The 23,246-nt window shown below is 54.8% G+C and overlaps 1 protein-coding gene across 3 annotated transcripts in view; it reads left to right on the top strand.

Moving 5' to 3' along the window:
• Window positions 1–6,645: 6,645 nt before the first annotated feature.
• The window catches only part of GNB1 (G protein subunit beta 1), an 89,917-nt gene continuing 73,316 nt past the window's right edge, over window positions 6,646–23,246 (top strand). Inside the window, exon 1 of one of the 3 annotated variants that reach the window (XM_044236951.1) lies at window positions 6,646–6,787. The gene's annotated coding sequence lies outside the window, so the exon portion shown is untranslated. Of the gene's footprint in view, window positions 6,788–6,949; window positions 7,009–23,246 lie in introns of those variants that run through there. The other 2 variants (XM_044236948.1, XM_044236949.1) reach the window with 2 other exon arrangements.

Here is a 23,246-nt window from a genome sequence, read left to right as displayed (position 1 = left end):
GAGGGTCTTTCTGTCGGCAAGGACAGTCCTTCCAAGTCTTGCCAGAGAAGAGAACCATGGCAGTTGGGACAACAACCAGGGTACAGGCCCAGAGAAAGGGCCGTTCTCGCCCGGCGCCCCGGGGGCCAGGGTGTGCCCGTGTCAAACCCGGGTGGCCTGGGCCGGAGGACGTGACCTGGCGGTCTGTGGATGGCGTGGCGCGTGACGGACGTGACAGGACTCAGTAGGGGATGCAGTGGCCGCGACCCGGCTCACGGTGTGGCCGCCGCTCGCCTCCACACCCCTTCCCCTCTCTGCCGCCGCTGGTCCTGACCGTGTCCTGCTTCCCCAGCTCCAGGCAAGGCCACGGGCGCCTGCCCGCCTGCCGGAAGTGGCTTTGAGGGGCATCTTCCTTCCCGAGGACCCGAGTCCAGGCTCCTGGGGTGCCCCTGGGTCCATCTTTGGGCTGCCCCTTCCCTGGCTGGGACTGACAGGGCAATGGGTGCGGGAAGGCTTAGCGGCAGCCCCGGGGGGCCGGACCACCCACCGTGCTCCTGCCCACAGGGCCACAGGTGCGAGCTGTTTACGTGCAGGTGCTGCTGGGGCTAAGTCCCAGGGCACCTTCCCTGGGGAAATGAATCCCCAGGACAGCCAGGGTGCCCGTCCCCAAGGCAGGGCCCCGGCAGCGGCAAGCCAGGGGAACTGGAGACCAGGAGAGATCTAGCACCTGCCCGGGGGGGGTTCACCCCACAGCGCCCTCCCCCCATCAGTACCTGCAGAGGAAAGAAGGGGGAGGTGGCCTGGGCTTAGGCTGGGGTGTGGGCAGAAGCCTCGGTCGCCCTGCACGGGCTGCAGCCCGCCCAGCCAGCACGGCCTGCCCGTGGTATATGTAACACTGGGGCCGTGTCCCCACTTCCTGGCCTCAGGGCCCACACCCCCAAGCATGCTCAGGCCCATTGGCGGCACCTCAGGGCAGGAGGCTTGGCCTGGCCAGGGATGGGGTGTTTCCCAGAATCCCAAGGCTTGACTGAGGCGGCAGCTGCCCCCAACCCTCACCCCACAGGTTCCGCCTCCCAGACCCCGTCCACTCTGGGCGCTGGGGCCTCTGCCCACTGTCCTCTTGCACCTGTTTATGGATATGAGGGTCTGAGTGTGCCCCTCCCTGACCCCGGTCTCTCTCCGAGTTGACATCACACTTGCTTGGTCCCTGGCTCCGTGTTCCCAGCCCTGGCCCAGGATGCCTGCCGCGTGGCTGGCAGCCACTCTCCAGGGCTGGGTGGGTGACCGCCCAGCTTTCTGCAGGCAGCTGGGGAAGGTCTGTTGGGAACAATCGTGGCCTCCTTGCCAAGGGAGCCTCCCAGCCCAGAACCGGAAATGGGGCTGGGCTGGGTGGAAGCACTGACTGCGCCATGGGACACCCTTGACGCCCCTGCCCCAGGAGACCCCCAGAGGCTGCCATCAGGGGCAGAGCAGCCCGGCAAGCCAGTCTCTGCCTCCAGCATCCAGTCTCAGGATGGAGCAGGCCAGAGGCTGGGGCAGACGGGCCTGAGCCAGGAGGAGCGGGGAACTGGGGCATCTGTGGGCCTTGAACCCAGCAACCCACAGAGGCTTCATTTTCTAAGTAGCTCAGCTGTTGCCTAAACCCTGCTTTTAGCCAAGAGGCAGGTAGGGACACCTGTGTCTTTCTCTGTCCAGAGCCCTCTTCTTCCTGGTGACAGCACCTGCCTTTGCTCTGGGGGCTGTGTGTTGTCCCCAACAGGGGCACTGACTGTGGCCCCTCCATTCCCCGCCTCCAGAGCCACACAGGATCTGCGGGAGGGCCTTCAGAACCTCCTGCCCTGAGGTGCCGCCAACAGGCCTGAGCATGCTTGGGGGTGGGGGTGGTCCCTGAGGCCAGCAAGTGGGGACACAGACCCAGTGTTGCGTACCCCATAGGTAGGCCACACTGGCTGGGCAGCCCCTGCCTGACTCCGCCATCCAGAGGGCACCGGAAGTCCCCGCCACGCAGCACCCCACAGAGGAAGGTGGGCTCTCTCGTTACAAGCATCTTGGGAGGGCAACTCCGATATTTGCTAGAGCTGAGCACCGGCTCCTTGGTCTCAACCCACTTGGGAGGGTTCGTTCTGGGAGTGCCGAGAAGGCCACCAGGACCCTCCCTTGGGTGTCTGCTCCCCGCTTGCCGCCCCCTTGGCACTTTCTGATTCTCCACTGCCTCCCCGGTCTTGGTAGCCCCCATGAGGGATGTCTGCTTTGTGACCAAAGGGAGGTGACGAGGAGGATCCTGGGCTTGGAGGTTAGGTCGTGAGAGGCATAGCGGGGGACTCGGGGACAAGGGACGGGCCTGGGAGGGAAAGGGGCTGCTTCTGCTGCATAGGGGAGGGTCGAAGGGTCCTTCGCAGTCTGACAACAGCCAACAGAAATAGCCGACATCTTCCCCAAGGCCACAAGGCACAGTGTGCCCTGCGTTCTCAGTCCTCGACCCTCTCCTGGGCCCAGAAGCTGCCCAGCCCTCCCACCCCCACACCTCAAAGCCTGCCCTGCCCCACCGACAGGCATCTTCCTCTGGGCCGTCCTGCTCTCCCCACGTCCCTCCCAGCAGACCTCCCCGGTCTGCCAGCAGACCTGCCCCACATTAGGCTGGGCCTGGGCCTTCCTGGCCCCTGGTGGAGAGGGCACTGCTGAAGAAGGGCGAGGGGCAGGCGTCCTCACTATCCTGACCCTGTTCCGTCCCGTGGCCAGTCCCTGCCTCTGGCAGCCTGGAGAGCTAATTAGCGCTTCTTCTGGATTACCTGCATTCCGTGCCCTCTCCGTCCCTTCGCCGCCCCAGTCCTGTCCTCTGGGGCCGGGGGCCAGGGTCAGGCTCCGGTTCACGGACTAGAAGAAAGGCAGGAGGGCTACCCAGGGAAGGAACAGGCCAAGCTTGGCTGGAAGGGTGCCTCCCCCACTGCCCTGAGACCCTTTCAAGCCGGGCTTGGAGCATGGCCCCCGGGCTTGGGTCCTGGTCACGTGCACAAATTGTTTGAATAATTCAGATTTAAAAAGACCTACTTTCCGGTCACACCATTTCCTGCTAAAGAGCAGATGGGGGGAGCGTCTGAATAATGCATTCGCACACCCTAGGTTTTCAGCTGAGGCTGGGCACCGGGCCAGCCTCCTGCTTTCAGCCCCAGGCCTTGCTCAGCCCTGCGCCACCTGGCTGGCCCGGCCTCTGGCGGGTACCACTGACAGGGTGTGGCCTTGGACTCGGGACTTCAGGCCGGTCTCTAAGCCACTTATCTAGAGAAGGAGGGAGTGTCTCCAGGAAATCAGGAGGTCAGCTGGGTACGAATTCTCCACGCCGCGGCAGCAGGTCCGCCATGGGCTCTGATTTCTGCCCCACTGAGGAGGGGGCTGGGCGGCAGATGGGGGCCAGAACTGCAGGAGGCCTGGGCAAAATGGGGGATGGGGAGGGGAAGGAGGGCAGGCTCCCCAGAAGGCCCTTCATACCCTTGAGGCCCAAAAGTCTCTGGCCGGGGCATGTGTCCTTAGGGCTAGAGGGCCCTGCTACTTAGGGACTGGCCTTGGAGAGGGGAAGAAGAATCCTGGGACCCTGTGGCTTCCACGCACTGAAGGGAGAAGACGCCCCAGTCTGTGCTGGAGATCTGGAAAGAAGGACTAGGGCTCTCTACTTCTTTCCTCCTGCCTTCCCCTCGACTTTGCCCTCACACAACCATAAACATGTAAAGGAGGATTTCAGGCCTGGGCCACAGACCTGCAGATTAGCCAGGGGCTCCCTGTCTACACCCAGAACCTCAGATGACTGGTGCAGACTCTGGCCTGGTATTCTCGTGTGTGGCCTTGCTCTGTGGCCTTGGTGGAACTAGGGATGGGCCCCATCAGGCCTGCAGTGGGAACAGATGAGCCCCTGGGCTGGCCCTGTCAGCACCCCCGCTGCCCAGTCAGGCCAGGCCGGTGGAGGATGGGTTCTGAGGATCCACAGGTTTCTTCCCATCCCCGCAGGAGTGTGGAGGTCTCCATAGAGACCATCACCCCATTTCTTTCTGCTCTGCGGCTGGCCCTGCCCCACCTCGTTCCCTCTTCCTCCTTCTCCTCCTCCTTTCCCATCTCATTTTCCGCTTCTCCCTTCTCATTTCCACATTTCTTTCTTTCTTTTTTTTTTTTTTAAAGATTATTTATTTATTTATTTGACAGACAGAGATCACTAGTAGGCAGAGAGGCAGGCAGAGAGAGAGAGGGGGAAGCAGGCTCCCCACTGAGCAGAGAGCCCGATGCGGGGCTCGATGCCAGGACTCTGGGATCATGACCCAAGCTGAAGGCAGAGGCTTACCCCACTGAGCCACCCAGGCGCCCCTCATTTCCACATTTCTAAGTCCTGGGCCTCGGTAGGCACTGAAGCCTGGCATCTGGCCTGCTGGTTTCAGAGGTACGTCGCTGACCCTGAGTCTGGACCCTCGGGTCCATTGTTTCTGAGACCCACCTGCCAGTGCTCAGAATACTCGTCTTTCCAACACCGCATCAGCCACCCCTCCTCTGGAGCAGTGGGGAGCACCCCAGTGCCGCCAACCTTGTTCTGGACACCATTCGATTCCAATACTCCCCACTGTCCTGCCCCTCTGGCTGTCGTTCCGAGCCTTGTCCCTCTCATTCAGACCACAGAGCATCACTCCGACCCCTTTCCCCCATCCCATGGACCTTCCCTGAGGACCTGCTGTGTGCCTCGTGCCCCGCTTAGTGGGTGGAGCAGCAGGCAAGGGAGTCAAAGCGCCATCTTCATCAGGGGAGATGGGCAAGGAGCGAAGCCGCCCAGAGACAAAACCAGGTGAGTTCTGGGAACGACAGCTAAAGAGGAATGTGGCCAAAAAGGCACTGGGGAAGGACGAAGGTGCATGGCCTGGGAGACCTTTCTGTGGAGGAGACTGGAGGTGGTGGGGGAGAAGCTCCTGGGTACATGGAGCCACAGGGGCAGTGTGGATGTGGTGACCGGTGTGTTTAAGGAGCAGAGAGGAGCCAGAGCTCTGACCAGCAAGGAGCACAGAGGAACCTGGAAGCTGCAAGAAGGGCAATGGGAACTTGTGGTGTCCTTGCTGGGGTGAGGCTGTGGTGGCCCAGTGGGGGTCAGAGCCCATGTGGGGTGAAGAGTTTGGGGTGGTAGCCATCATGGGAGACTGGTTACATGGTGTGGGGGGGGGAGACTTTGTGTGTGTGTGCACGCGCGGTGTATGTTTGGACACATTCATTCCCCAGCTCCATCTGCTGAAGCAACGGCATTCTAGTAGCAGTGAGCACTCCCAGAGCCCTGATTCTGGCTTCTAAACACCATTCCCCATTAAAAGGAACCAGGGCCCCTTGCAGAAATGGCTGAGTTCAGGACAGCGCAGGGAGAGTGTAAGTTGAGCCCCGTGCATCTGGTACCCGGAACTGAGGCAGGGCTTTGCGAATGATGGGCACACGCTTGCATGCTGGTAGGAAGATCCCATAGAGTGGGAGTGGGAGGGACTGGGTGCACTCTTCCCTGGGTGGAAAGGCATGGGCTCCAGGCCTGAAGGGTACACACAGGCCTGGAGGAAAAGGTGCCTGGATCTGGCTTGGGGTGATTAGGGTCAGGGAGGGACTGTAGGATCCAAAGAGAGGCAGCCTGTGGGTGATTAGTTGTTGGAACTGGGGAGCCAGGAGAAAGACAGAGGTGGGGTTTGAAACTCTTCCACTGACATTTCTGGGGCTGCACATGTATGACCCACGTTCACCTCTTTCTGCTCCCTGGTGAGGAGCTTCAATTCTCAGCAGCCTTCCAGAGGTTGACATCTGTCTCCCGACACTCTTTTCCGTGCTCACACCTCCATGTCCAGGCGGCCGTTCCCAACAGGAGCGCCTTAGACTTGACCTCTGGAGACCACACACTGCCTGCACCTGCCCAAGCTCACAGGAGCCCCACGGCCCTCTCTGAGACTGGCCCTGTTCCCCCGACCCTCGGTTGGCGGGGATCCACTCCCGGGCCGGCAGAAGCTGGGCTTCCCTGGAGGTCGACCCCGTCCCGCGTGGGCCACTTTGGGATCCAGTCAGCTTGTTGGCACCCCCAGGCCTGGCGGCCGGCCTGGGCTGGGTGCGTGCGCATGCAGGTAGCCGTGCAGAATGCAGGTGCAGGGTGCTGAATGCAGGGTGCAGGATGGGATACTCGGGCTGTGTGCGCGATGTAGGGCGGGATGCTAGAATGGGGCCCGGAGAGTCCCAGCTGTGGTCCTGCGGCCTCCACCCACGTCCCCTTGGCTGGGAAGCCGAGCGGGTCCGCAGCAAGGAGCCCCCCACCCCGCTACTGCAGGGGCGCCGCGCGAAGCCCCTGGGGCACCCGCGAGGGACGCATCAGGCCGGAGGGGTGTCCCGCGAGCCGCTTCCCCTCGGGCGGGCGCGGGCCCTTTAAGCGGCTCGCGCACGCTCCTGGGGGCCGAGCGGGGAGGAAGCGCGCGGACGTGCGCGCGCCGGGGCCGCGGCCGGGCCGTGCGTGCGCGCGCGTCGTGCGCGGTGACGCGGCGTGGGGTTTCCCGAGGCTGCGGGCAGGGGCCGCCGCGCCCATCCCGATGGCTGGAGGCGTCTGAGGGGCGGACGGAGGCGGCGGCGGAGCGGGAGCGGGAGCGGGAGCGGGAGCGGGCGCGGGCGCGGGAGTGGAGCAGCCGCCGCGGGACCGGACCGAGCCTCGCCGGCGCACCTGCCCGCAGCGCCCGCGGAGCGGCCCGAGCGCGACCACCTCCAGAGCGGCGGCCGAAGCGGCTGAGGCGGCGGGGCGCGGGCGAGACCGGCGGGACGAGGCGCCGAGGTGAGCGCGGCGGCCCCTGCCCCTGCCCGGCGACCCGGGCCCGGCCCCTCCCCCGCAGTCGCCCGCCGGAGCCGCCCCGCCCCCACCCTCCCCGCCCCCACCCCGCCGCCGGGCCGCGCGTCTTCCTGCCCCGCCCGGGTGGGGTCGCGGGCCGGGAGCGGGCGGGGACCCTGCGGGCTGCGGCTGGGGTCCGGACCCTGGTCGGCGCTCGGGTGTCCCAGGTCCGGGGCTCGGGGTCTGCGGCCGGGCTCGGGGTCCGGAGCTCGGGGGCAGGGGTCGGAGGGGCCGGGGTCTGGGCGCGGGGGCTCTGGGATCCTGGTTCCAGGTCCGGGGCCCGGCGTCCCGAGTCGGGGCGGGTGTCGGGTCCGCGGCGCGGGGGCCCGGGTCCCAGGTCGGGGTCGGCGGTGCGCGGTGCACGTCCGGCCCGACCTGCCTGCGCGGGGCCGTGTGCGGGGCCGGGGTCTGGGGCCGGCGGGCCGGCGGCGAGAACAAAGGGCGCGGCGGGCGGAGGGGCTCGTCCTTCGCCCCTGGGCGCTGTGTCCCGACGCCGCTTTTCCGGGGCCTCGGAAGTTGGCGCCGGCGGCGGCCCGCGGAGAAGGGGGGCCGCGGAAGGAGGAAGCTGAGGCGCGGCCGGGCGCCGCGGAGGCCGCGAGACACAAAGGGCTGAGCCCGGACGGCCGAGCGCGGCGGGCCCCGGGGCTCGCGTTCCGAGCGCGAAGTGGGAGGCCGCCCCGCCGCGAGCCCGCCGTCCTGGGCCCCCTCGCCGGGCGCGGCGCGGGCGGGGCGGGCCGGGGGCCGGGGGTGCGGGCGGCGGGGCGGGCCGGGGTCCCCGCGCCCCCCGCCCCCGCGCCGAATGAATGGCTCGGGCCGGGCGCCGCTACAAGATGGCGCGTCGCCGCCGCTGCCATTGTCAGCCGCCGCGCGCTCCCGGCCTCCTGCGCCCGGTGGTGTTGGGGGCCCACTTGCGTTACGGGGCGGGCGGGGGCGCAGGGGACCCCGGGTGCGTGCGGCCCGTCGCCCTGCGAGCCCGGCGCCCGCGGCGGGTGGGGGAGGGGCGCAGAGCCGGAGATCCCGCCCGGGGGGTGGCCGAGCCTCGCACTTTCGAAGCCCCCCCCCGTATTTTTCCTTGCGGATCGTTTGCGCCTCCGAATAGTGACACCGCCTCCAGCGCCCCGGATTGCCCCGCTGCGCGCGGAAGTGGTAGTGTCCGCCGGCTCCGCCCGCTGCACGGAGGCTTCTGGCCGGGACCGGGAGCCGAGCTGGAGGCCCGCGGCCCCGCGTGACGGTCTGTCGGGGCGGGCGGCCGCGGCAGCTCCGGGAACCCCGCTAGGGTGTCGGTGCCGCAGGCCTGGGCAGACCCCTGCGCCTGCCGTGCCCGCGGGGGTCTCTGTTGTGTGTCTTCTGTGCGTCCGAGCGCTCGGCTCTCGCGGGACGGCCCGGCCGCTGCTCCGGAGACCGGCGGGCCCGAGCGTGGCTTCGGGGTGAGCAGACAAACGCAAGCCCCGCTTTGTGGGAGGCCCTTTCCACTCTAGGTCGGGTAGGGTGCCCCGAGAGTTCCGATGAGTAAGTTTACAGGGATTTTTTATTGTCGAATTTGAAGCTTTGGTATTTGGGGGGGCGGTGGAAGGTTCTTTCTTTGAAAGTAAGGTTTTAGTTTGAATTCTCTTAGGTAGGTGGGGTCTATTCTAGATTCCTCCGGAAGGTGCGTATTGCAGCAAGAAAGTGAACGGGCAGTTCCTTTTTTCTTCCTTACTAATACCGGGCGTGTGGGTGGGGACAGCGTTGGTGCCACCAACACGGGAGCGGGTCTGAGATCCGCTCCCCAGCACGACTGCATGGGAGCTTTCTAACAACGGGAACTGGCCGGAAGTGGAGAGCCTCTGGGGTGGCTGGTTCGAGGCCGATCCCGTCGGACCAGTAGGGGGTGAGGGGGTGGGACCTCTGGCTGCTGGGACGCTGGGACTGCAGGCCCCTCTGTGCCCAGGTAGAGGCTCCCGGCTTGCTTCCGTGTCCTGCACTCACGGCGTTCCAGGTGCTCCAGGCTTTTCTTAGAAGTGGGAATTTGGGAAAGCAGAGTTAAGTTTCGTGATTGTGCCTGTCACTTACGCCTATTTCTTTCTGCGGGCGGGGCGGGGGGCGGGACGACCCGGGTTAGGGCTACATTTCATCTTCTGTTCCTATGACTCAAGAGTGTGCCTGGAAGGGAAACTGTTCAGCCATGCAGTTTTTTGTTTTTTTTTTTTTTTTTTAAGATTTTATTTATTTATTTGACAGAGATCACAAGTAGGCAGAGAGGCAGGCAGAGAGAGAGGGAAGCAGGCTCCCTGCTGAGCAGAGAGCCCGATGCGGGGCTTGATCCCAGGACCCTGAGATCCTGACCCGAGCTGAAGGCAGCGGCTTAACCCACTCAGCCACTCAAGCGCCCCTGCAGTTTTGATTCAGATTGATACTCCCTTCAGTGAACGCGTACTGGACAAAAACTCTTCCTCCGCTGTGACACTGGACTTCGGGGGGCTGCGTGGATAGCGTCACGGAAGTACTCCCCCGTTGAGTTAATGTCCATTGAAGGACATTAGTGATACCTTTAAAGATTTCTTTGTTTAATATTTTGAATTACTTCTGCTTGGAGGGGACTTTTAGTAAGTTTCCTCATCGAATTTTCATCTCCGAACAGATCTAGAAGACGGTTAAAACACTGCAGAAAAATGTAGTTGTTGTTGTGTTTTTTTAAGATTGCATTTATTTTTGACAGAGACAGCACAAATCAGGGGAGAGGGAGAGGGACAAGCAGACGCCCTAATGAGTAAAGAGTTCAGCTCAGCCCAGGACGCAGGACCTGAGCCAAAGTCAGACAGCTGACCGGACCACTCAGACCCCTGTACTGTCTGTTTTTTTTTTTTTTAGAGTAAAACTTAAAGGTTCTTTTCAGATTTTTTTCATGCCCAGTGACTTTGATTGCAAAGCTTGAATCACCTTGGTAGACTAATAGTGACAGCTTGAGAAAGGGACTGATTTTATGAGGACTTATTTTTCAAAGCTCTGTTCTGTGACTTTTTCCTTTGCTAAATGTAGCCTTAAGATTTCTGTTGTCCATGGGCTTGTTTGAAAACATTGTATTTCTACAAATCACTTTGAGAAAGGTCTTCAGGATATCTTTAGACTTGTCTATGCACCATCCGTTGGTTTTTTAGCTAATACATTCTTTAATGAGTAACATCGATTTTATTTTAGACAATAAATGCAGTATTGGCATTTATTATAGTTTCTTCACTGGATTGTTTTTTCTCTGAGCGTGTTGGTTTCTCTGGCTCATGTTGGTCTCCAAATTGGATTAAATTCTTACTGTCTACAGACCTTGGCTTTTAAAAGCATTAGTGGATTGGTAACAGATATTCTCAATGTTATTATCTGGGCTTGACCATATGGCATGCTATATTATTTTGAAACCTCTGTTATTCCAGTCTAGTAAGTCAGTGAACAAAAATATCTTAGAATCTTTTAACCCTGGGAAAAATTCTGATTTCGGGTTTGCATTCATTGCTGAATGGTTAGAGAAAGTACGAAGATGGGCCAGTTAGGTGTTTGGTTTAGTGAACATCGGATGGAGAGAGAACAAGAGGCTTATATCGACACTGAGGTCAGATGCACATTTCACACACAACACGGAAAGGTGGGAAGAAGGGCTGGTCTGAACGTCTGTGGGGCTGTGTGCATGCATTGGGTAACGCAACATCGTGAGTATTCTGGTAGGAAAATGGAGCAGCACTTCTTTCTAAAGCTCTGTGTTTTGCTCCAGAACTCTTATTTGGGAAATATAGACAATCTGTAGGCATTTAAATGGGTCCGTTAAACCTTTTAGTCCTTTCTTGTGGTGGTGCCTTGGATTAGGTGCCCTGGTAATCAATGGAAAGAAATTCCTGGTGGCTTCCACTGATAAAAAAGCTTCTTTTATAGAGTAATGTTGCTTTCTTTTTCTTAAAGACTTAAGTATCCATTATTTGACTTACTAAACCGAAGTTTCGGGGAAAGCCATTTCTACGTTTTTTTTTTTTTTTTCATTTCTACGTTTTTGAAAGCCCCAGAGGCACCTGGCTGATCAGTCAGTAGAGGCTGAGACGCCTGATCCCCGGGGTGTGCGTTTGAGCCTCACGTTGGGGGTAGGGATTACTTAAAAAGATAAAAACAGGGACACCTGGGTGGCTCAGTTGGTTAAGCAGCTGCCTTCGGCTCAGGTCATGATCCCAGCGTCCTGGGATCGAGTCCCACGTCGGGCTCCTTGCTCGGCAGGGAGCCTGCTTCTTCCTCTGCCTCTGCCTGCCATTCTGTCTGCCTGTGCTCACTCTCTCCCTCTCTCTCTGATAAATAAATAAAATCTTTAAAAAAAAAAAAAGATAAAAACAAAAAAAGTTAAAGATCAAGTCAAGGAGCACCTGGGTGGCTCAGTCTGTTAAGGGTCTGTCTTTGACTCAGGTCATGATCCCAGGGTCCTGGGATCAAGCCCTACATAGGGCTCCCTGCTCAGAGAAGGGCCTGCTTCTCCCTCTGCCTCTGGCCCGCCCGACCGCCCTTCCTTGCGTGTTCTTTCTCTCTCTCTCTTTAAAAAAATTGAATAAAATCTTAAAAATCAAGTCAAGATTATCTGGGGTAATTTTTTTTTTTTAAAGACTTTATTTATTTGGCAGCTGAGATTACACGTAGGCAGAGAGACAGGCAGAGGAGGGAAGCAGACTCTGCGCCGAGCAGAGAGCCCGATGCGAGGCTCGATCCCAGGACCCTGAGATCATGACCTGAGCGGAAGACAGAGAGGCTTAACCCACTGAGCCACCCAGGCACCCTATCTAGGGTAATTTTTAAGAGATTACTCAGTTGAACCTGTATATTGGCACTGATAAAAGGATATGATTTAGTAATTAGCCACTCCGAACTGAATGCATTTTACCAAGACGGAACGAGACTTGTATATTCTTTAGCCTGTCAGGACTAGAATTATCAGGGAATTGGTTGAACATACTGGTTACTTGTGGGTAATTGTATATTTATGTATATCTGTCTCCTGACTCAGTCCTGTGGCTTTTATAAAATACGGTCCTGATGAGTATTACAGGTTCTCTTGACTGCCTGTCCAGTGCTGTAGCTGATAAAGCTTTAACAAATTCTGGACATGTTCTAATTAGACAACAGAGTGTTGTGTTAAAGCCTCTACCGTAGGTTTTCAAAAAATTGTCATAGGAACTTTAAAATAATTCATAACTTCTTGGGGGCACCTGGCTGGCTCAGTGGGTAAAAGCCTCTGCCTTCGGCTCATGTCACAATCTCAGGGTCCTGGGATCAAGTCTGAATCGGGCTCTCTGCTCTGCGGGGAGCCTCCTTCTCCACCCCGCCCCCCGTCTTTCTGCTTACTTGTGATCTCTGTCAAATAAATAAATAAAATCTTAAAAATAAGATAAAATAATTCGTAACTTCTTGAGAGGGAGAGAAGTTCCCTCCTTTCTGAAAGGACTGCTACCGTGGAGTTAGAGCCTAGTGCTGTAATTCAACTTGCTGGTTTGGGTGTGGATTTTTACTTAACTCGGTCTGTTTTCTTATGTGTAAAGCAGGTATTCTAGAACCTCCTTTCCTAGCGGGGGTTTCAGGATGGAGCGAGCAGACAGAGGTATGAAGCTCTTCCAGCAGCAGTGCCTGGCCCACAGTAAACCCTTTAGCCCTTTCCGGTGCTAGTGGCCATGCTTTGCAAAAATCCCTTTAACTGTGGTGATGTTAAATGTTATAAGAAGACAGCTTACTAAGAGATTTTTTTCTTTCTTCCTAATGGTTCCAGAGGAATATTATTAATTCAGAGGTTGGAATATCTGTATCAGAGGTCTTTGCTGAACCCTGTCCAGTTTACTACCTCACTTTCTCCAGAGTCTTCTCACATGGTTTTCTTTTTTTTAAAAATATTTTATTTATTTATTTGACAGACAGAAATTACAAGTAGGCAAGAGAGGCAGGCAGGGAGAGAGAGGAGGAAGTAGGCTCTCTGCGGAGCCGAGAGCCCGATGTGGGGCTCGATCCCAGGACCCTGGGATCATGACCTGAGCCGAAGGCAGAGGCTTTAACCCACGGAGCCACCCAGGCGCCCCATGGTTTTCTTTTCTTGAAGGGCTTTCCTTAACCCTTTGTAGGAGAATTTTGATACTATAATTCATTTTGAAAGCTGGCAAAATTATTATTATTATTATTTTTTAAGATTTTATTTGTTTGAGAGAGCACAAATGGAGAGCATAAGCAGGGGGAGCAGCAGAGGGAGAGAAGCAGGCTCCCCGCTGAGCAGGGAGCCTGATGTGGGGTTCAGTTCCAGGACCCTGAGATCATGACCAGGGCTGGAGGCAGATGCTTAACTGACTGAACCCCCCAGGTGCCCCTGAATACATAAAAATCTTAAACACCCCCCCCCAAAAGAAAAAGTGCTTATTCAGCAGCTTTTCTGGTAGGTGTTGAGGCTGTAAACTGCCGTAGAATGGGTGTGTCCCAGGGCCTCACTGAGTATCGTTTAATAGCCTAACAAGCAGGTGCAGAGGAGAAATTCAAGGTCAGGGGGGTTAGTGGGACAGCTAGAGATGATGATTGAGTCAGATGCTTCACCGAGCCGCCCAGGTGCCCCGGAATAAAGTGTTTTAAAGTTGAGACCTGGGGGCGCCTGGGTGGCTCCGTGGGTTAAAGCCTCTGCCTTCGGCTCAGGTCCTGGGATCGAGTCCCGCATGGGGCTCTCTGCTCAGCGGGGAGCCTGCTTCCTCCTTTCTCTCTGCCTGCCTCTCTGCCTACTTTAAAAAAATAAAAAAAAATAAAGTCGAGACCTGAAGGACCCTCTAGTGGAGCCTGTCTGGCATGCAGTGGGTGGGGGGAAGGGAAGGGAAGCGTGTTTGAAGCTGAGGAGAGTGTGAGTGTTGATCACCAATTGGCCTCCTTTATCCTCTGTGTCTCCGGCACCCAGAACAGGGCCTGTTGTGGTAGTGGCCGGTGCTCAGTCATCGTTTCTTGAGGGAAAGAGAGCGTGGCTGTCAGGGACGGAAGGTCTAAAGGGCTGGAGGGCTCTGGGGGACTTTAAAGGGCTTTTAAAGAGGAGGTTGACCTAATCTGGGCCATGACATGGTACTTGAGCTTGGAGCACATTCGGATGAGGGAGGAAGACTGGCCAGAAAGGGCCGCCTAGGGTGCTGGTGTAGAGAGGCAGGGGTCTGGCCCGGGGCGGTGCAGCTGGCGACGGAAAGATGTGCTGGCTGCATGGAAGGCAAGAAGAGAAGACCGCGGGTGTCTGTCTGTCCTGGGCGTCTGGGTGGTTGTTTGGCATTTACTGAAAGAAGGAGCAGGGGTGTGCGGTGGGTTATGAGTTCGGTTTATGCACGTTGGGTTGGAGGATCTAGGACATCTCTCAAGGGTGGATCAGTCCTCAGGCTTCCGGCTCCTCTCCCTGGAAAGCTCCTCTTCCAGAGGTTGGCTTATCGAGTTCACTGCCTTCGTTCAGCTCTTTGTTCAGATACCTGCTCCTCAGAGCTCGTTCTCTCATCGCATTAATCTCTGCCATTTCACCTTGCTCTGCTTTCCTAGTCCTTGTGCTGATCTGCCCACTCGTTCTCAGCTCCACGAAGGCGAGAGTTTTGGTTCACTGCGGTATTACCAACCTCTAACAGGATGCCCAGTAAATGTCTGGATTTTGTGTATGTGAGTGTGGAGCTCTGAAGGACTGGTCTGGATTGGAGGCAGGCTTTGAAGAGTTAACACTATTTAAATGTTTTTATTTATGTATTTGTCAGAGAGCACAAGGAGGAGAAGCTGCAGGCAGAGAGTGAAGCCGACTTCCTGCTGAGCAGGGAGCCCCATGTGGGACTCGATCCCAGGACCCTGGGATCATGACCTGAGCACCCAGGCGTCTCTCAGTTAACACTATTCAGATGGTGATTGAAGTTCTGGGAATAATAATTATTAGGAGGGTGAGGTCTTAAAGTATGATCTGCATACTCTTGGGGTTCCCTGTGACCCTTTTGTGTGGTTCATTGGGTCAAAGCTTCTTACACAGTCTTTAAGACACTATTTGATGTTCACTGTATTGATACTTGCGTTGATGGTACAAAAAGTGGTGGGTGAACTGCTGGTTCTTGAACAAGTCAGGGCCGTGATCTCCGAGCAGTTGCAGTATTCCCGAAGTCAGAGTATTCTCCACCGTGAACTCGTGTTTGGAAAAATCCAGTTTAATGTCTTTGATGAAGCATAGAAATTAACTTTATTACACTTTAACCCTGCGTACCCGTTTTTCCCCAGCTGGGAGATGAAATGGGAAGTGGGCATAAAGCGCCAGTGCATCCGGAAGCGGAGATGTCTGGTCTCCCAGTCGGGGGGGTGGGCCGAGGCGTTGGAAGTACCGCTGACAGAAGAGGCTGGCCCTTCAGATGGGTTATGTACACAGCACATACGCTCTTGAAATTGAACAAAGTAAACCAGATATTTCAAGGAATGTAACTGACAGTATTGTTGGCAGTGATAAAATTTGAGCTTTCAAATGGAAATTAGAATTTTGGAAAACTTGATTCTGCTATCATGAGCTTGACAGCTTCCCAGTATTTAAAGACTTTTCTTGTAGGTGATGATGCTTAGGAAATGTTTCTTTTTAATATTATGTAATGAAATGTGTCAACATTTGGAAGATGTGCTTAATTCAGTGAACTGATAGTTTTCCGATGGCCTGTGTGTGATGCTGCTAAGTCACAGACGGCAAAGATCCACGCTGAATGGAATAAATCCCATGGAATTTAATGTAGTGGTATGAAAAATTAACTGGCCCGGTTTCAGATTCCACATCAGAACTTCCCTTTAGAAAACTTAGTACTTGTCAGGTTTTGATTAATATCAAAGAAGACTGTGCATATTTATTTGAAAAGGTTGTTAAAGTACTTCTTCCTTTTCCAGCTGTGTATCTGTGTGAGACTGAATTTTCCTCCTGTGTTTCAACCTAGCAGTATGTGGTTGCGGCAGTGAGTGCACAGACGCGAGCATTCAGCTCGCCGCTCTTCAGTGCACGGTAACGAGGTGGGGCTAAGATGCAGAAACTGCAGCTCTTCTCCTCAGGTGATGTCTTTCTTGTTGTTTTTTTTTCTTAGATTTTACGTATTAGAGAGAGAGAGAGAGAGAGAGAGCGCGAGCAGGGGGAGGGACTGAGGGACAAGCCGACCCTGAGCTGAACGTGGACCCTGACAGCGGGGCTCACTCCCAGGACCCCAAGATGATGACCTGAGCTGAAGTCAGATGCATAACTGGCTGAGCCACCCAGGTGTCCCATTTTTTTAAGCTATTTTTTAAAAAAGATGGTTTATTTGAGAGAGAGAGAGATTGAGAGAACGAGTGGGAGGAGGGACAGGGGGAGAAGCAGGTTCATGACCTGAGCCGAAGGCGGGCACTTAACCGGCTGAACCACCGAGGTGCACTTTTAGCTGTTTTTTGTAAAAATGTCCTTTATGTAATAAATTAATAAACATGTATTAGGTTTTTTTTGAAAGATTTATTTATTTATTTATTTGACAGACAGAGATCACAAGCAGGCAGAGAGGCAGGCAGAGAGAGAGGAGGAAGCAGGCTCCCCGCTCAGCAGAGAGCCCGATGCGGGACTCGATCCCAGGACTCTGGGATCATGACCTGAGCCGAAGGCAGCGGCTTAACCCACTGAGCCACCCAGGCGCCCCAACATGTAATAGGTTTATTAAACATTTTATTTTATTTTATTTTTAAAGATTTTATTTATTTATCTGACGGAGATCATAAGTAGGCAGAGAGGCAGGCAGAGAGAGAGGAGGAAGCAGGCTCCCCGCTGAGCAGAGAGTCTGATGTGGGGCTCCATCCCAGGACCCTGGGATCATGACCTGAGCAGAAGGCAGAGGCTTTAACCCACCGAGCCACCCAGGCGCCCTTATTAAACATTTTAAAACCTTCTCCGTTTTAATGTCAAGCACACTAAATACCCATAGTTGTAACCCACAGAAGGAAAAGCCCCTGATCCTCCCTGATTATGTGTGGAGGGAGACGAAGAACACGCCAGCTGAGCAGCAGAGATGTGGAGAGCAGTGCGTGCCCGGCCCAGCTGGGTCACATCTAGGGAACTGGCCCAGGGTGCCTCCAGGGACCAGAGCAGTCGTCACCTGGAGACAGGCACTCTGTCCTACAATGTGTCTCTCTCCCCTTCTCCCCCTGCTGTTGGAGCATTATAGGTGTAAGAGTGTGCCTTTTCCTGGGGGGAATCCAGAGATCTCTCTAAAGGTTGAAAACCCCAGGGGCGCCTGGGTGGCTCACTCATTAAGCTGCTGCTTTCTGCTCAGGTCATGATCCCCGAGTCCTGGGATCGAGCCCTGCATCGGGCTCCTGCTCAGTGGGAAGCCTGCCTCTCCCTCTCCCACTCCCCTTGTTTGTGTTTCCTCTCTCACTGTCTCTCTCCCTGTCAAGTAAATAAATAAAATCTTAAAAAAACAAAACCCCAAAACCTAAAAATTGTTAAAAAGAGGGGTGCTGGGACACCTGGGTGCCTCAGTTGGTTGGACCGCTGCCTTCAGCTCAGGTCATGATCCCAGCGTCCTGGGATCGAGTCTCACATCAGGCTCCTTGCTTGGCAGGGAGCCTGCTTCTCCCTCTGCCTCTGTCTGCCACTCTGTCTGCCTGTGCTCGCTCTCGCTTCTCTCTCTCTGACAAATAAATAAATAAAATCTTTAAAAAAAAAAAAAAAAGAGGGGCGCCTGCGCGGCTCAGTGGGTTAAGCCTCTGCCTTTGGCTCAGGTCATGATCTCGGGGTCCTGGGATCGAGCCCCACATTGAGCTCCCTGCTCAGCAGGCAGCCTGCTTCCTCCTCTTTCTGCCTGCCTCTCTGCCTACTTCTGTTCTCTCTCTCTGTCAAATAAGTAAATAAAATCTTTTAAAAAAATTATTAAAAAGAAGAAGAAAACCCATTGGAGTAGCTGGAGAAGAGGCCTTGGGACCGAGCCCTGAGTGGGTGTGTGGCTGGAAGAGCAGAAGAGGACCTCTGAGCAGTGGGGTTGGAAGCGGGGGGAGTGTCCGAGTATGTCCTAGAGCCTCGGGAGGCCTTGGGCAGGGTGGGGTGGGGGTGATCAGAGGAGCAGATTCGGCTGAGAGAAGTAGACCAGCGGATTTACTGCCAGGACTCCCCAGGGCCACGGATTGACAGTGTGGAGTGGGAGGCTCTGAAGGAAAGGGGCGGAGAGGCAGGGAGGAGGGAGGGCTCTGTTCTGTTCTGATTTCAGATGGAGGAGCTGGAGCACTGTCAGGTGGGGGGGAGGGAGACTGCGGTGCAAGAGGGGGAACAGCGGTAACAGGCTTGTTGAGGGGCCCAGCAGTGCCAAGGAGCATCTGCTGTTGAGGCAGTGGGGAGAGACGGCAGGTTTGCCCCGGTAAGAGGGCCGGCCGTCAGGTGGTGGAAAAGTCTGTGCTGGGAAACACGGCCGATGGGGCCATAGTGGTTGCAAGAATTTCCTTTTGTTAAGAAGATTTTATTGGGGAGCACGGACGGGGAGAGGAGCAGAGAAAAAGGGAGAAGCAGACTGCTCGCCGAGCAGGGACACCCCCCCCACCATGGGGTTCCATCCCAGGACCTTGGGGTCATGAGCAGAGCCGCAGGCAGCCGCTTCACCGACAGAGCCCTCACCCTGCTCGAGTTCCGTCTTACAGCAGGAGGCTGAAGCGTTGGAGCGGCGAGCAGGAGGCGGGGAGCGGACAGCAGGCCTTGGACGGATAATCTCCGCTTGGCGCAGATGTGACATACATGTAAAGTAGGTGGGGAAGTACTTTAGGACTGCCCTGTAGAAACCCGTGCCTGCAGACCTTGGCTTGGCCCCTCCACCCGGCCTTCTCGGTGGTTTTGGTGACCCCAGTGCCGTGCTGAGAGCGAGCGTACTGCCCTGGGATTCTCGCGTCAGCTCTGAGGCAGGGACTGTGAGTAGCCCCATTTCGCAGATGACGAATCCGTCGGGGGGATTAAGCAGTGGGACCCAGGTTTGAACTTGAGTCGTTTGCCTCCAGAGCTCTTAATTACCACACAGTGGACCCTCTAGCTTGACCTTCTCCCTTACTCTCTCCTCCCGGAAGCCTTGGGTGTCTCCGTCCGCTCCTTCCTCTGTTACTAAAGCCAAGACTCTTCCACTTGGGAATACATTTACCAACAGTTTCACCTTTAGTTTCTTTGGGGGCTCTATTCTTTTTTTTTTTTTTAAGATTTTATTTATTTATTTGACAGAGAACACAAGTAGGCAGAGAGGCAGGCAGAGAGAGAGAGAGAAGCAGGCTCTGCACTGAACAGAGAGCCTGATGCGGGGCTCGATCCCAGGACCCTGGGATCATGACCTGGGCCGAAGGCAGTGGCTTTAACCCGCTGAGCCACCCAGGCGCCCTGGGGGCTCTATTCTACCTTCAAACATGACAGACGCTTTAAGATTTATTTAAGTAATTTAAGTTTTTATTTAAGTAGTCTCTACACCCAGCTTGGGGCTTGAACCCACGACCCCGAGACCAAGAGTCGCTCCCAACTGAGCCAGCCACGCACCCCTAAGGTGACTGAGTCTTCTATAACTTAACCTCCTGGTTAATCTTGGTCTCTTTTTCAGCCTCTCCCTAGACAGGAGATCTGTTAACTGCTTCAGTCCTCTGTCCTGTTCTCCTTCTCTGAGGGTCTCTTTGTTCCTCTTCCCCCCCTATTTTTTTTAAAGATTTTATTTATTTACTTGAGAGAGAGCGCGCGCGCACACGTAGGAGCAGCAGCAGAGGGCGAGGGAGCCTGATGTGGGGCTCGATCCCAGAACCCTGGCCTCATGACCTGAGCTGTAGGCAGACGCTTCATGGACTGAGCCCCCCAGGTGCCCTGTAAGTGAGTTATTTCTATACCAGTTTTCTCATCTCGGGATTCAGGAGGATTAAGTGAGGTGGCTCAAATAAAATGCTTGCCCTCCTGCTTCGCTGCGGGAGCTGGAGTGTTTGCTTCCGTTTCCCCTGGCGCGTAGGGTGTCTGGCCCCTTTGCCTTCCTCCTTTCCGCGGGTGCTTGTCGAGCCGACTCACGCTCTCTGTTCCTGTCGTGGTGGCCGCTGTCTTAAAGCTTTCAGGGGTTCTTCTGCTTGGTTTTGAAATCGGACAATTTGAAATTGTCATGTTTGAAGGCAGAATAGAGCCCCCAAAGAAACTAAAGATGAAACTTGTTACTTTCCTGGGGTGCTGTAGGATTATCACAAACTACGGGGCTGAAACAAATTTACTCTCACAGTTTTGGAGGCGGAAAATCTAGAACCAGGGTGTTGGCCAGGCAGCTCCCTCTACTTCTTTCTAGCTTCTGGGGGTTGCCCGCAGTCTGGTTTTTGCCTCTGTTTTCACTTGGCCTTCTCGGCGCATGTCTCTTCCACTACAAGGTACGCCCGTTGGGTGAGGATCCACACTGATGATACTTGCAAAGACCCTTTCTCCAAATAAAGTCATGCCTACAGGTAGACAGCCGTCTTCAGGGGATACTGTTTTGTTTTTAAAGGTTTTATTTATTTATTTGTACTGAGAGAGAGACCACAAGCAGGGGGAGCAGCAGAGAGAGACGGAGAAGCAGGCTCCGCACGGTGCAGGGAGCCCAGTGTGGGGCGCGATCTCGGGACCCTGGGATCAGGACCTGAGCCGAAGGCAGGTACTTAACCCACTGAGCCAGCCAGGCCTCCCTCAGGGCATACTGGTAAGAAAGACTTGCTAGACTTACCTCGAGTTTCATCCTTAACCCCGGTCTCCTCAAGTTCCTAACTCCCTGTCTTCAGGGTCCTTCCCTTCCCTTCATGGCCAAGCTCGTGAACAGAAAAGACTTTTAGTTGCAAGTGAAAGATACCAGTCAGAGACAACTTGAATAGAAAGGTAAATGTTTTTTTAAAAGGATTCTTGATGTCTCACAAAACTAAGTTCAGAAATAGAGCTGGGCTTTTCTGGTCTGTGTTGGGTCAGGGCTGGAAAAACCATTTGAGAGATTCTGTCCCTTTTCTTTCGTTTTCCTTGTCTGCAAGCACCTCTCTGCTTCTGCTGGAGGAGAGACAGCTCTCTGGGAAAAAAAACCACTTTCTCCCGTTTTCAGCCTACTGCCTGCTGCTATTGAACTTGGTCGACCACTACCACCTCTTTGAAACACTCTGCTGTCTTAGTTCCTGGCCCACCTGCTTACCTTTGGTTTGTCCTTCTTGGTGTCCTTCCAGGTTTCCTCTTTTGTCTGCTCTACATATCCTCAGTTGCCCGGCATTTCTTAGTCTTGGGGCCAGGATTTTCTCCGTTCTTGGGCTCTCAGGCGATCATGGCTGTTCCCATCTGTTGTCTCTTGTAAAGGCTGTTGACTGATGGTTTTGATGACTCGAAGATTTATAACCTTCTCCACCTTTCTTTTTCTTTCTTTCTTTCTTTTTTTTTTAAAGATTTTAATTATTTATTTGTCAGAGAGAGCACAGGCAGAGGCAGAGGGGGAAGCAGGCTCCCTGCTCCCTAAGCAAGGAGCCCGATGCGGGACTCGATCCCAGGATGCTGGGATCATGACCTGAGCCGAAGGCAGGGGCTTAACCCACTGAGTCACCCAGGCATCCCCTTCTCCAGCCTTTCTGATCTCCAGACCCATCCTTTGGCTTGTCCCCGTCGCGTCCCCAGTCCTCTCGCCGTTGCCAGTGCCGTGCGCTCAGTCCTCCAGGTTTCAGCAGGAGTGCTTCTCTTCAGACAGGCTTTTCCCAGTTACCCCAGTTTTTGGTCACATAGATAGGCCACAGTTACCATTTCATAGCGTTCACCTTATGTGATAGGGACAGTAATCAACCCTGGCCTCGTTTTCTCCCTAACCCGCCCGGGTTGGAAGCAGAGGGCGCACCAGTTGAGCTGTGCGTGTGGGCAGGGTTAGTTCTTGAACCTGTGAGTCAAGACTCTGGGAAGTGTCCATCAGTCCATGTGTAAGCCCACCACTTGGGGGGTTTTAGAGAAGTGCCCCAAATGAATCTGCTGCACAGGCTTGGGGACAGTGGCCTGGACATGAACTTTTAGGCAGTTCTCCTGGGAATGGGTAAGAGAGTTCTTGACAAAGCCTTAGGACCGCTTCCAGTGGGATTTGGGTTTGGGGTGGCTGCTGTAGACCCAGAGACAGGCCGGAGAGGTCTCCTGGGCACTGATGGGCTCAGCAAGGAGTCTTGGTGCCTTACATTGACTGGGAAGGCATTTAAAATGTGCTTTTTGGATTGGAAAGTGACCATGATGCTCTCTGTACCTTTTCTTAAAATGTGGGAACTGACCGACACACATTTCCTGTGACTGGAGCCGCGACGTACCCAGGAGGGCACTGAGCCGCTGACCAGCGGGCTGTGCTTTGAGGAAGTTCTGCGGCTGTGAAAGAAGAGCTTTAAAGTAGCAGCTCTTCTGTCCAAACACTCGCTCCCAGATTCAGATAATGCTGACTTAAAAACATAGGAATACAATTAAAAGCCTCTAATATTGCTGAGATTAATGTTGTAAGTTGGTGGGTAAATCATTCTTTTTTTTTTAACCGCAGAGGAGCCTCGTAGGCTTGATTCCTAGGCTTGATTCGAAGAACTTAACATGCAGGTACTTATATATAAATACTCCTTTTGGTTTTACATGGTTCAGTGTTTTAAAGATTTTATTTATTGGGCACCTGGGTGGCTCAGTGGGTTGAGGCCTCTGCCTTCCGCTGGGGTAGTGATCTCAGAGTCCTGGGATCCAGCCCCGCATCGGGCTCTCTGCTCGGCGGGGAGCCTGCTTCCTCCTCTCTCTCTGCCTACTTGTGATCTCTGTCTGTCAAATAAATAAATAAAAATCTTAAAAAAAAAAAAAAGATTTTATTTATTTATTTGACAGAGAAAGCACAAGCAGGGGGAGAGACAAGCAGAGGAAGAGGGGGAAGCAGGCTTTTTGCTGAGCAAGGAGCCCAATGTGGGGCTTGATCCCAGGACTCTAGGATCATGACCTGAGTTGAAGGCAGACGCTTAAGGGACTGAGCCACCCAGGGCCCTCTATGTTATTTTCTTAAATGACCATATATGTGTTGGTATACAGCAGTGAGCACTCCGGACAGAAGAAAGACTGCCCTACTCCTGGAGGTGTGCATTTCTCCATCTCCAGTAGAAGCTTTTTTTTTTTTTTTTTTTTTTTAAGATTTTATTTATTTATTTGATACAGAGGAAGACAGGCAGATAAGGAACACAAATGGGGAGTGGGAGAGGAAAAGAAGCAGGCTCCCCGCTGAGCAGGGGGTCATATAGTCTCTACCTAAGGGGGATAAGAATTTGGGAAATTTAGTCCATGCAGAACTTCTGTTTAGCATCTCTTACATATCTATGGTTAGGAACCTATGTTGCGTAGATCTTGGAGTGTTTGTCAAATATTTTAAATTCATGTTTAAAGATTTTATTTTATATTTTGAAGAGA

This window comes from Neovison vison, chromosome 2, assembly GCF_020171115.1.
Source record: "Neovison vison isolate M4711 chromosome 2, ASM_NN_V1, whole genome shotgun sequence".
Taxonomy (NCBI): domain Eukaryota; kingdom Metazoa; phylum Chordata; class Mammalia; order Carnivora; family Mustelidae; genus Neogale; species Neogale vison.
This window is presented reverse-complemented; position numbering and strand designations above follow the sequence as displayed.